The sequence below is a fragment of the Chironomus tepperi genome, unplaced genomic scaffold (genome assembly GCF_022539635.2).
Source record: "Chironomus tepperi strain 1889 unplaced genomic scaffold, CSIRO-AGI_Ctep_v1 contig_260, whole genome shotgun sequence".
Classification (NCBI taxonomy): domain Eukaryota; kingdom Metazoa; phylum Arthropoda; class Insecta; order Diptera; family Chironomidae; genus Chironomus; species Chironomus tepperi.
The window spans coordinates 196343-209036 of record NW_027226382.1 but is presented as its reverse complement, the minus strand read 5'-3'; the positions used below and the strand labels follow the sequence as shown (position 1 = coordinate 209036).

Sequence of the window (12694 nt, the reverse complement as noted above, 5' to 3'; positions counted from 1 at the left end):
GGTTTCTGTATTTGCAAATTGATTTAGCTTCACATTTTCGGATATTAATTTGAATTTATGATAATAAATCATTTGTTGTCTAGAACAAAGACTTAAGTTTGATTGAATGTCAATTCATCGTTGGGCATTGCAATATTTCAATTTGTATCGTTAGGATAGTAATTAAAATGAAGGATGGGGATTCTTTCATTCAAATTTTGAGCATCATATGCAGTTAATCGACCCCTCCTTTCAAACTTATCTAGTCCAAAAATGAATTTTCCCCTCCTCTCATCAAATCATTCAAATATATTTCAATCTCATTATATTTCCACTCTATAAATCTTCCAAGCAGATTCCATTAAACATCAAGCTTGAAGAAACATTTCCAACTTCAGCGTTCATTTGCATCTTCCACTCGTCATATTCAACAATCTAAACTATTACAGACGTCATAATGATTTAAAGTAAACAAGAACGAATGAGAGAAAGTTTACAGTAATTTGCTGTTTCCTTCTTTGTAGCTACCAGACTAGCGCCATTTCAAATATTGACCGTTATTATTTGAATGAAAAAACGGGGATAAAAACTATGTTTTTAAAAAATAAATGACCGTTGAAATTTTTTAAAATCAAAAAATACGTTACAAACAAAAAATCAATATTTATTTAAATTCTGATGCATGTAACTGTTTTCTTTCAAATGAGCAATGATATCAATGATCATTTGAGTCTTAATTTCATGGAATTTCATCTAAAAAATTGATAATTCTTAAAAAATATTTTTCATTGTTTACATTTATATCAACGGTAAGATATTTTTTGAATTTTCGCATACAATTTCGAATCCTTCGAAATCAATGTCGAATCCTTTCGAAATGAAATGGCGCTAGTCTGGTAGCTACAATAATTTAAGTGTGTTAGTAGAGTAAGGAAAGGAATATAAATGAAGAGAAACTAGTTCAAAAGTCTTTAAAAAGCAGGACATTCAATGTTTGTATTTAATAATGTTAAATGGAATGAAAATTGGAATCAACAATTTGTTCATGTGGATGGGTTCTGCAGGAATGTAGCCAGGGAATGGTTGGATAGAATTGCCTTAATTTCGACCAGTAATCATGACTACCCAATTGGTTCTTTGTAATTGAAAGCACAAATCAAGTTTTAATCCTTATAAATGACTATGGCAGTGATGGTCAATCTGTGTCTTGTGGTACCCAATCAGTGGTGGGCAACCAGTCCTGAGAACGACTGATTCCAAGAGAAAGGATCTGTATCTCTTGAGTGATAGTTGGACAACATCACAGCTGGACCTTGAATGCCAAGTAAAAGAGGAAGCAGATAAAATAGACAAAATGCTATCAAATTGAACAGTCGAACTTTTCATTGATTCAATGTGCTAAATAAGAGGAAGGAAAAATTTAATGACGTTAAAGAAGTTGAAAAGTTTTTCTAGAAACTTCTTCCTTCTCTTCAGTTCCATACCCCATGAAAATTGTGTTTAGTTTATTAAATTTCACTAAAACATCAGATGAATAAAAATATTCTTGACGAATGTGCTGACGTATTTTAAGAAATGGCACGTCTAGTTTGCACACAATATAATGAAAACTAATGAAGTCTATTTAAACACAGATTGCAGAACCATGAAACCATCACATTCCATTAGAAGTGCAATTTAAAATAAACACTAAATTTAATTGATGTTGAAGACTTGAAGTGAGGAATGTAGCTAATGCTATTTGTTCTGTCATCATGCTAGATAGGATATTCATTGCCATTCAAGACTGCATTCAAATGACTAGCTTTTGAGTACTTAGAGTAATAGAATTATCTTAATAGCATCCCGAACTGCATACATGGAAATGTTGGTTTGACGAGGAGACATACCAAGAACCAACTGACAGTAAATTGACAAATGTGATTGTTTGTGCTAATTGGTTCTAAGTATCCTGCCGTTCGGTCCCGTAGTGGCAATAATTCAATGAGTGTCAATCGAGTTTTCAAAACAGACCGAAAATAGCCATCATGTTGCCGTTTGGACACTCTCACATCTTATCGTCAACATGAAAGCATTACGACTGCAAAATGGCTTAATTGTGCTGCTCGGTATTAATCTTCTTTAGACAGATTTACTGTTTGTTTTAAACATTGATTTTATTCAAATACTTTATGCTGGCTCATGCTAGTTTGCAGTACAAAATTTGCTCTAATTTGCAAGTGCAAATATTGTCATACCTTTAAACCTGCCAAAAAACTTCCTATAAAATTCAAGACCAAACTAAACTTTTAAAACAAAAATTTGCTACAAAATTAAAAAGGAAGACATGAATAATTATTCATTATGATGGATGTCCTGCCATGTGACTTAATTAACCTTTTCTCTTTTATGCTTTTCATTCATTCTTCCTTCCTTCCTCCATTTAAATACCAGAAAATTAGAATATTTCTTTGTGTATCTCTTGAATTGAGATCATTTGAGTAAGCAAATTGTGGAACCTTGAAAATCCCTCATCTTGTGATTTACTTAAATACTTTGTATCTATGAATATTTTTATACATACACAAAATCAAAGAATATTATCCAGTCAGCAGTTACTACAGTAGCTGTAATTGCGATTTACATGAAAGCTGACATAAATTAAAATATCATCAATTGCTCCATATGGAATTGAATCGATTCTTTCTAATTTATGCAACAATTTAAAAAAGCATGTAGTAAGCTGTATATCCGATAGAGTCTGACTAAACAATATCATTTGCAATTCAAAATTCTTCTTCTAGGCTAAGTATTTTAATCTCATAAATATGAGATGTGAGCATGTACATAATATTGACTGTGTAATATTTCTGGTGTAGTTGACTTCATAATATTGCTGGTGTCATGTGCTAACGACAGACTGTAACTAGGAAAGTTTTAATAATGTTTCCTACTAACAAAAAATTGTTTAGCATTTTACTTATGACATGTTGCATGACAGATATTTGGATGTTGATTCAATACTTAATTAATGTGGAATCTTATGAAGAATTTGCATGAGACTTACATGATTATGTCAATCTGGAAGCTTATGGAAAGGATGAAGGAGATGCTTTACATGCTTTTGATGTGAATAAGGCTCGATTTGTAAGCCATACGGAGTTTGATGCTCATAAAGACTCAGAATGGGATTGGGAAAGCCGAAGTCTGAATCCGAAGGAAACTTCATCAAGTGTACCTTCTCATAATATCCCCTGATATCTCTAAATATAACTCGGGCTTACAGATGTTAACTAATATACCCAAACAGATAATGAGCATGCTCATGTTCACAAATGTAAGCATGTTCAATTATATTTATTGAGTATACTCAAAAAAAGGAGTGAAAAGCTATATAAAACATTCATCAAAGACTTCTAATCAAGACTTAATTTATTCTATCCGATTCTTAACCTTTCATTTTAAAACTTCAATGGCTCCCATTACTCAATTTTGACCAGCTAAATGAAATTTAAATTAACCTTTTAATACACTTTAATTTCAAAAGCTTTCTGTAATATTGAGTTAAAATAGTTCAAAAGTGCATCAAATATTCTTTCTACAATTTTCATAAATAACTTAAAAGTCTGGAAAGTTTTCGATATTAAAAGGATCAAAAATATGTCCACACGTTATTACGAATTGCATTAATCATTCATTGAAAAATTTGAACCTTTTCAACTTTATCAAAAATTTAATATCCAAAACTTTTCTTATTCTGTAATAAATTTTACACAAAGACAAATAGGTACGTACGTGAATATAAACACTGTCGGGTTAAAAATTGAAAATTCTATGAATTAAAGAAACAATTGAGAATTTATATGCTTGAAAAATAGAAATAAATAAATAATGAATGCAAAAGGATTCAATTTCATATTTGTGCTGTTAACCTTTTTAACAAGGTAAGGTGGGGCTATTCGAATATTTGGTAACTCTATTCCTATTATCATCAATTAATCGATCAAAAAGTGGTATAATGCTGGAATGATCCTGACTTGATTCTAGAGGGATTTTGGTAAGATTAATGGACTTGTGCTATTGGGGTCGATTCCAGAATACTAAGGTACATAAAGAACTCTCAAGTATGAATACCTTTAGGTCCTTGAACTGTTGCTTAATGTTGTCTTTGATACTTTTTCGTTCTAGAGTTCAAAAAATGCAATACGACCTCAAGGTAGCCACTCAAAGACAATTTTGATTTATTCCAAAAATTATGCAGACTTTCTGGCATAAGGTTTATTTCTTATTACTCCGATTAGGATCAATAATATCATACATAAATAAACAATTGAGCTCAAGGATATTATATCATTGATCAGGGTAGTGCCATTTTTCTTAAGTGGAATTTGCTCTCTTTGTTCTTTTCTTATGCCTTTTAATATGAATTTATGTCTAACACGTATAATGATAAACCACTCTTCTCTTGACCCCATCTGCACATGTTAAATGTTGCCATCACAGCGATTAAGCTTCAAAATGCTTGAACTCAAGTCGCAGCAGATAATGGAAAGGATTAAAATATGCAATTGACTGCAATTTGATTATAAGTTATGTTGCTGATCGGCAGCCAACATTTCAATATGTGCCGACCGGGAAAATAGCTTCTATTGATCTATTATAGCATCTAAATTGTATAGAAATCTAATCAAATGAAAGTTATCATGTTATGCTCTAAATTTTCGTGATGCTTATAAAATTGCTGTTGCTAAGACTGTTCGTATCACCTTTCAAAAACACAGAAGCTATATCCAATAACTTTTTGTGTTAAAAATAATTTTAGGAGCATCAAAAATAAATAAATAAAGTGGGTGAAAAAGGCTGAAAGTTTTTCTTTGTGCCTTTTTGGGTTTGCCATGTTCGAAAATCAATTGGGTCAATTCAATTTTTTCTTTAAGAATGAGGAACAACATGAGATAAATGAGTATCGATTAGTATGCATATTTGATGCCAATTTATGTTTTGGGACCTTTTCATTCTGATAAAGGAACAGTCTTTTCAAAGAAAATAAATTGTTGCCATGGGCAATGTCTGTATCACACACTTCTTTTTCTTCTTTAATTGTCTGTCGGTCTACTTTTTTCATCAAAGAGTATAGTACTATTGTATACATTAGTACCAGACTGGACTGTCTATTTCTTTTGTATACAAAACGTGAAATTTCAGGAATAACAAAAAGTTTCTTCTTGTTTGCTTTGGCTGACTTGCGATCGTTGGCCTTTTTACGATTTGTTTAGGATGGATTTTTTGAGTGATGGAATTTGTGATTTTTACGGATATACGTAAAAGTTTAAGAAAATTTCCATGAAAAAGTAAAAGTTTTGAGTCTCTAGAGATGAAAAAGCTGTGGATATTGTTTATGTTTTTACAGACTTAATACATTTTTGAGAGTTTATAGAATGAAAGATGAACTAATTGATGGAAAAAATAAACTCCCGAGCGGCTAGATTAAGAAGGTTCCGCACTTTTATTAACACCAAATAGAAGCTTCCTTCACATAACCAAATGACATCCATATGGATGCCACAAAGAGGTTGCTTTCATTTTATGTTAATAAAAGAGCATTAGAAGAACCATAAAAGCTCCTTTTTGGAGCTTTTTTCATTTATGTCACTCGAGAGCGGAGACCTGGAATCACTTTTAGTCCATCATATTCCATAAAGATCCAATTCCATTATTTACTTCATTTATTAAAACTTTTCAACCCATTACCTGTGCTTATTTAAATAAGTTTTGACGTAATAAAGTAAAGTCAGAGCAACACAAATGAAGAAGGCTCGGTTTAAGGTTCTGCTTATCTTCTTTAATTATTAACTCCAAATGGAAGTCACCTCTATGAGGCATCCATATGGCTGCCATTTGTAGTATCCATTTTGACATCCACGTTGGAAAATAAATGGCAAAATGGCAGCCATATGAATGGCACATGATGACGACTTCCATTTGTTGTTACCCTTTCCGGAGACTTCATCATCTATGTCGCTCGGGAAGTAAAAGTAAAACTTTCTTCAGTCAAGTAAACTCTTTGATTCAATATTAAAAGTTTGCATAAAATGAAAAATTTACTTCTTATTTTTCCGGTTGGAAAAATTCCGAGACGTAAATTGAGGAAGAAGTGTTTGAAGTTGATCGACAGTCTCTATAGAGTAATTGACTTAATATTTTATTTGACTATATATCAAGAAGCAACTATGGTAAATAAATATTTAACATTTTTTTCAAACAAATTGTCTGGAATATTTTCTATAGGCAGAGATGTATCCATAGGAGACTGTCAAAATACATAGAATTTTTCGACTATATAAACAAATTAGCTGGATATGCCTTAGTCTGTAAGAAAAGTATACAGAATTGACACGTGACCCAGAAACTGCGACTCAACTTCTACATCTGCCAATAAATTCCAGAAAATGTCCATCAAGTCTCAGATCGATAGTAAAAACTGACTAGAAAACATCTACAAAGCATCAAATGCATGAAATATTCACCCTAAAAAATTCAATGGAATAAGACTTCTCAAATGCCTTCAAGTCAATGTATACAGACATATATTCTTCTTTATATTCATCCTGAGACATGCATGCATGTGAGACATCATCTTACTTTCCGCATGACTCATTTTTGCAAGTTCAGCAGTGGCAACAGCGGCAATGTCTCGTCGTCGACATTTGTTATTTGTCCTCAATATTTTCACTGTCAGAGACGCAAGACTTTTACTCGGCAACTTGTTGTAAAAGCAAAAGAAGCAAAAAATTTATGTTCACAATTTTCAATGTTTAATTACATGCACAGAAGATACGACACGATGATATAGCTTGTACTTGTTGGTGATGTGAGGAGAGAGAGAGCATCTTGTGAGATTTATCTTTCGTAGCATCATTTAAACTCTTAGTCAGCGATACTTTTTTGAAGTCTCGCCAAGAATTCTTTTTATTCAGCTGCTTCTTATGACTTAATCCTTCACATTGAAAAAAAAGAGAAATTCAAGTTGTTTGTGTATTGTTGAAATTTTCATTGCTAGAAAAGCAAACAGGTTGCTTAAGCATGTTTATGTAGATGTAGTAGTCTACTATGGGGATCGTTCAATTATCTTTTTTGTCATATTCAATTTTATTTATAATATTTCTTACTCAGCTTATTTATAAATTTCGCAATCAGACTTATAGTCTTTATAGGCTTGTAGAAGTGAATCACAAGTAGTTTTGGGATTTTAATTAAAAATGACTTTATTAAGTTGGATTCGGTCAAGAACCACAAATCTGCATTATATGAATTTTAGATGAGCATGTCGAAGTTTTCGGCTGTACTTTCCCAAATAGGCAAGGAGCACGCTCTTAAGAGTAGAGTAAGCTGAGAGTTAACCCTCGTATATTTGGGTAGAGCCAGCTGTAGAAATTAATTTGTACAAGCTTTGTAATACAGCCAGCAACAGAGTCAGATGGAAAACATTTTGTAGTAGCCTAGGCTCCCAGCCGGAGCATGGTTCCAGTAAGTAAGTAAGTAAGCCCAAGAAAGTATTATTTTTGTCTGTTAGGGTTTGTAGTTCGTTGAAGGATACTTATGGTCAGTAGACCTTAAGTTTTGGATAAACCCCGCTAACAAGAGGTCGTTCACTTGCAACTTTAAGCCTCCATTCCTCCTGATTAAAATGATTCCAAATTTCATCTTTAATTTATTTTAATGAACTGAAAATGCGCCAATGAAACACATAAAAACCCACATAACTTTTTCAAAATAATCTTCTTAGTATGTCTAATATTATTATAAATATACAAAAGTTACTCAATTAACATCTGTTAATGATATCACACGATAAACTGATTCATCTTCCTTTCTTATTTCCAACTTTTTTTTTGCACAAAATTTTTTCGATGAAAAGAGAATTTTCTAAGATTAATTCTCAAAATGTCAAGCCTGCTAGTGAGAAATATTGTCATACAATGTTACAGATTTGCACATTATTCAAGCCACTTTATTTTTAAAAAAGATGAACGTTGTGAATCAAATTCGTCATGATGACATGATACATGATTCAACATTTCACGTGTGAATTATTTTTTAATTTATTTATGGTGACTTAATTGATATATTTCATACACGAGGTAACGTGTGGACAGTTTTTTCAAGAATTTTGGAAGTAAACATTTCATTTCAGACTCTACTACAGAGTTTAGAGGATTTTGGACTCTGATAAGTCCAAAAAGGTGATATCACTGGTATATACCTTGGAGTCCTGCCAATTCTGCTTTGAAGCATTGATGACCTTTATTTTAAGAATACAAACTTGAACTTGTGTAATGTACGCCTGTTTCTCTTGCACAATTCATCATAAAAGATGAACATCACTGTATTAATTGGTCATTTTTACTTATTTTAAAATTAATTTGTGCTTGTATCCAAATGCATAAATACGAACTTAGCCTAAGAACAAATGAAGAGGGTGTTACAGACATGTCTAGATGTCTTAGCTGTCAACCCCAGCTCCAGGCTAGGTTTTGTGACGTTTGGAATGTCACCTACTGAAACTCACGTACAACTGAAACATTAACAAAGAGAAACGGATGGAAGAAAAATGTCATTGCTGGGACGGAAACACAAGTTTGTTACACAGCCCTTGGATGGAATCCACAAGCGAAAAGGCAACCAGGAACACCAAAAGCTACTTGGCGCAGGACAGTAATGAAAGATTGTCAGCTCAACGTGCGGACAGAGAGTTTGTACAAACCAGATGACAGAGCCAGCAATAGAGTCAGATGGAAAGCCTTCTGTTGTAACCTAAGCTCCACATAGGTACATGGATTCAGTAAGTAAGTAAGTAACGGATGGAGCTTAATCGTCAATTTTTAAATGATAATTTTAAAACTTACTGCAAGATTTAGGCATTGATCAATGCAACAATTGGACAATTTGGTCCTTTCCCCAGGATACATGAATTTTCAAATATTCAAAGCTTAATTCCTCCCCCTCAATATCAATTAAACTGAAACTACGCCTAAGTAAAATAATTAATTAGGAATAAATTTCACGAAAAACTTCCTAAACCGCCAACTTACAAAAATATAAAGCCTATTACATGAATAATACAAGTAATACCTCTTTAAAGACAACTGCTTTCATCCCACACACAGGCAGCATCCTTTCATGTCAATTTAATTACGAACATCATACACTAATTAATTAGCACATCCTAAAAACATAATTTTTAACGCACATTAAATTTGTAATAAAATTAATTAATTTATCGAAAAACTTTTTTTAATTGTCATGTCTGAGTTCACACCAGTGATGCTACTTGATATTCATTCTAGAAAAAAATTTACTTTTGTGTTAACTCAATTCAACTTTTTAATTGACAAAGATGTAGGCAATATATAAAAATAGCAATCAACTTTTTATAAGAATAGAAGCTTAATATAGAAAATATGCGCAACAGTTACTATGGCTGTTACTGATATATTTTTGGAGATTACATTACCCACAGATAAACTCACTTTAATGACATTCTTTAGATGATCTCAATTGCTGTAATATCATCTATTTTGGTATTTTGGGTTAATTTTTGGATATAAAATCATTTTATTTATATCCCGAGCGATACTAAGAAGAAGTTTCCAACTCGGAGCTTTTCAGGCTCCTCTAATGCTTTTATATTAACACCAAATAGAAGCTGCCTTCATAGGGCATCCATATGACTGCATTTTGGTCTCTACATTGGGTCAACTACCATATGGGGTAGGCATCCATATGGGGTAGGCTTCCATATGAAATAGGCTTCCTTTTGAAGAGCTTTAGAACCTTAAAAGCTCCGAGAATCCTTCTTCATTTGTGTCACTCGGGCAGGCATCTTACTAATAGTTTTATAGCTTAAAGTGATAACTTTGTACTTAAAATGCAACTCAATGCAAGCATTTGCCATTTAAAATCACTTTTCATCCAAAAATCATTACTTCCCCGATAAAGTTTACATCCAAAAATACTCTCATAAATGCCATTAAATTGAAAGCCTTTACTGATCCATTTTATTAAAGCTGTACAGCATACAACTCAATATTCGTTCCATTATCATTGATTGTATTATGGCATTATTCAAGCATTACATAAATTCCATTTGGAAGTTCCTCAAGCTAACATTCTCGAAACATATTTTGGGTACCCCAAATGCTTAAGGCTAAGAAAATATTTCAGTAAATAACATAGACTGGAGGGGAACAAAATAAGAAAAGGGTTTTATTGAAGTTGATTCAAATTCAGCTGTTCCTCCGCATTAGAGTTGTCAATTATTTGGGTTTTTACTATTTGTACAAATACCCAAATACCCAAATATTAAACCCCAAATATTTGTACAAATATTTCAAAAAATCATTGCGAAAGTCATTTACCGCTTAGTTTAATTAAAATAATGAGCTAACTAGTGTATCGGGTAAAAACCTAATGCGGATATATTCATGTTTGAGGAATCAGGCTCCAGCGGGTAGGCCAAGCTTCGCTTGGCAAATGTTTGAGGGATCAGGCTCCAGCGGGTAGGCCAAGTTTCGCTTGGCACATGTTTGAGGTCAAAGTTTCAAAAAATCGTAATAAACATTGATTTTGAAATTTTGTATGAAAAATGTTTTTTGCTTTTTTAGAAGCAACGGCTGTTCCTGTCATGTCCAAAATCTAAACTCTTAGAAATAATTCTAAAATTTTAGTTTTAGAATAAATTTTTTTTTGTTTAAAAATTAAATTTTTAATTTTAATACTTAATTTTAAAATTTTAAAACTTAATTTTAGATTCTAAAATTTTAATTTTTAAATTCTAAAACCCGAATTTTAAAATTCTAAAACTATTTTTTAGAAAAAATTTTCTCATAAAACTTCACAAGAGCATGCAGAAATCACTCGATGAAATATGTGCCAACTTTGTACGAAAAATTTAAAAAAGTTGATACAAAATTTTCAACTACCAATGCATGCTTTCTCTCTCTTACTCACACATGTGTGTTTTTAGTCATAATTAATGACTACTTTGAAATTTTTGTCCTCCGTATTCCAGGAAATAAAAACCAAAAATCTAAAATTTAATTTTTAATTCTAAAATTTAATTTTCGACATAGCACCTAAAACTTTATTTTAGATTTTAATACTAAAATTTTAGAATTTTAAAATTTTAATTTTTAATTTTAAAACTTTAATTTTAGTTTTTGTAAGGAAAATTTTTAAAACTAAAATTTTAAAATTAAAAATTTAAGTTTTTAAATTTTAAAATTTTAGTTTTAAAATCTAAAATTTAGTTTTAGGTGCTATGTTAAAAACTAAATTTTTGATTTTTTCATACAAATCTAAAATTAAATTTTAGAATTTTTTTAAGAGTGTAATCAGCTCTTCTATAGAGTAATACGGATCGATTGCAAAAAACTAGAAGTCTCTACGATGTCTCGTTATTGAGATTTCTTGCTGATTAACTTGTTTGCTTGTTTGCTTGTTTGTTTGCTTGTTTGTTTGCTTGCTTACAGAAAGCGAATTTTTCGATTTTCTCAGCAATGCCTCAACCAATTTCAAATCTGTTTTTTGATTATGGTGAGGAATTCCAGGCACAAACTTTTTGCGATAGAACAAAACTTGCCATTGCGCTTAGTTTTGCTGAAAAATCCAAAAAACTGATTTTTCAATCTGAACAAATTCAATACATTCACACGTGAAAAAAGTCAATCTAGTAAATATTTTAATTCTTGTACCCACTGAAGATGTACCCACTTTATACCGAAGTTGCATCTACTAAAGATGAGACAATGACAGTAGATTCTTGAATAAATTTTTTATTTTTTTCTTTATAAATATTAATTCTTTTTGAATATTTTTGTCTCGAGCAGATCAACAAAACTACCTTTTCGCAGATTTTATTTTCTATTATTCGCATACAGGTGTCTGTGATTTTTTCACAAATTTGCAGTAGATCTGGTAAAATCGGTATGATTGTTTGTTAGGATTTTGGTAATGATGATGCTGAAATTATGCAACTTTACTATACTTTTTATAAGCATTATATAGCCAAAATATAACTTGTATTCAACATAAATGTCTTAAAGCTAGCTTTATGATTGACCTTTTTCATAAATTTAGGTTCATTTGGCTTAATATATCAAAATATGAGATTAAATTTAAATTGTCAAAAAATTGACACTACAAATTTCAAAGAAAATCAGAAATTTTATGAAAAATTTTATTTTGAGTACCTAAAAAGTGATAATCTTAAGAAGACCCAAATTTATTTGGGTTTACACCCAAATATTTGGGGTACCCCAAATAGTGCGAAATAACCCAAATATTTGGGTATTTGGGTATTTGTATTGACATCTCTACTCCGCATGTACTTCAAGCTTTTTGAGGAAATTTTTATAATCAAAAAAACATTTCGGTTCAGTAGGTTTTTATGATGTTGTTGAGGATAATGCATTGCAAATAGAGCTGATTGGAAAATTGCTGATTTTTTATTGACTTTTTTTTTTAATAGAACATCATATTGAGTACCGAAAAGCTGCAATGATTGATTGCTGACAAGAAATTGTTTGGTTGAATTTTAAAGTATATCCATCACAGTTCCAATCATAAGCTATCATTTAATATGCTTGCAATGACACCTAACAAAATTAATCACCGACAAGAAATTCACGTCAAATATCTGATTTGTAATTTACTACAAATCAGGCTACAAACAGTT

At 31.4% G+C, this 12694-nt stretch overlaps 1 protein-coding gene across 1 annotated transcript in view; it reads right to left on the bottom strand.

The window, feature by feature from the left end:
* Stacl (SH3 and cysteine-rich domain-containing protein) overlaps positions 1-12694 on the bottom strand; it is a 173764-nt gene that overhangs the window by 117175 nt on the left and 43895 nt on the right. The window lies entirely within an intron of this gene.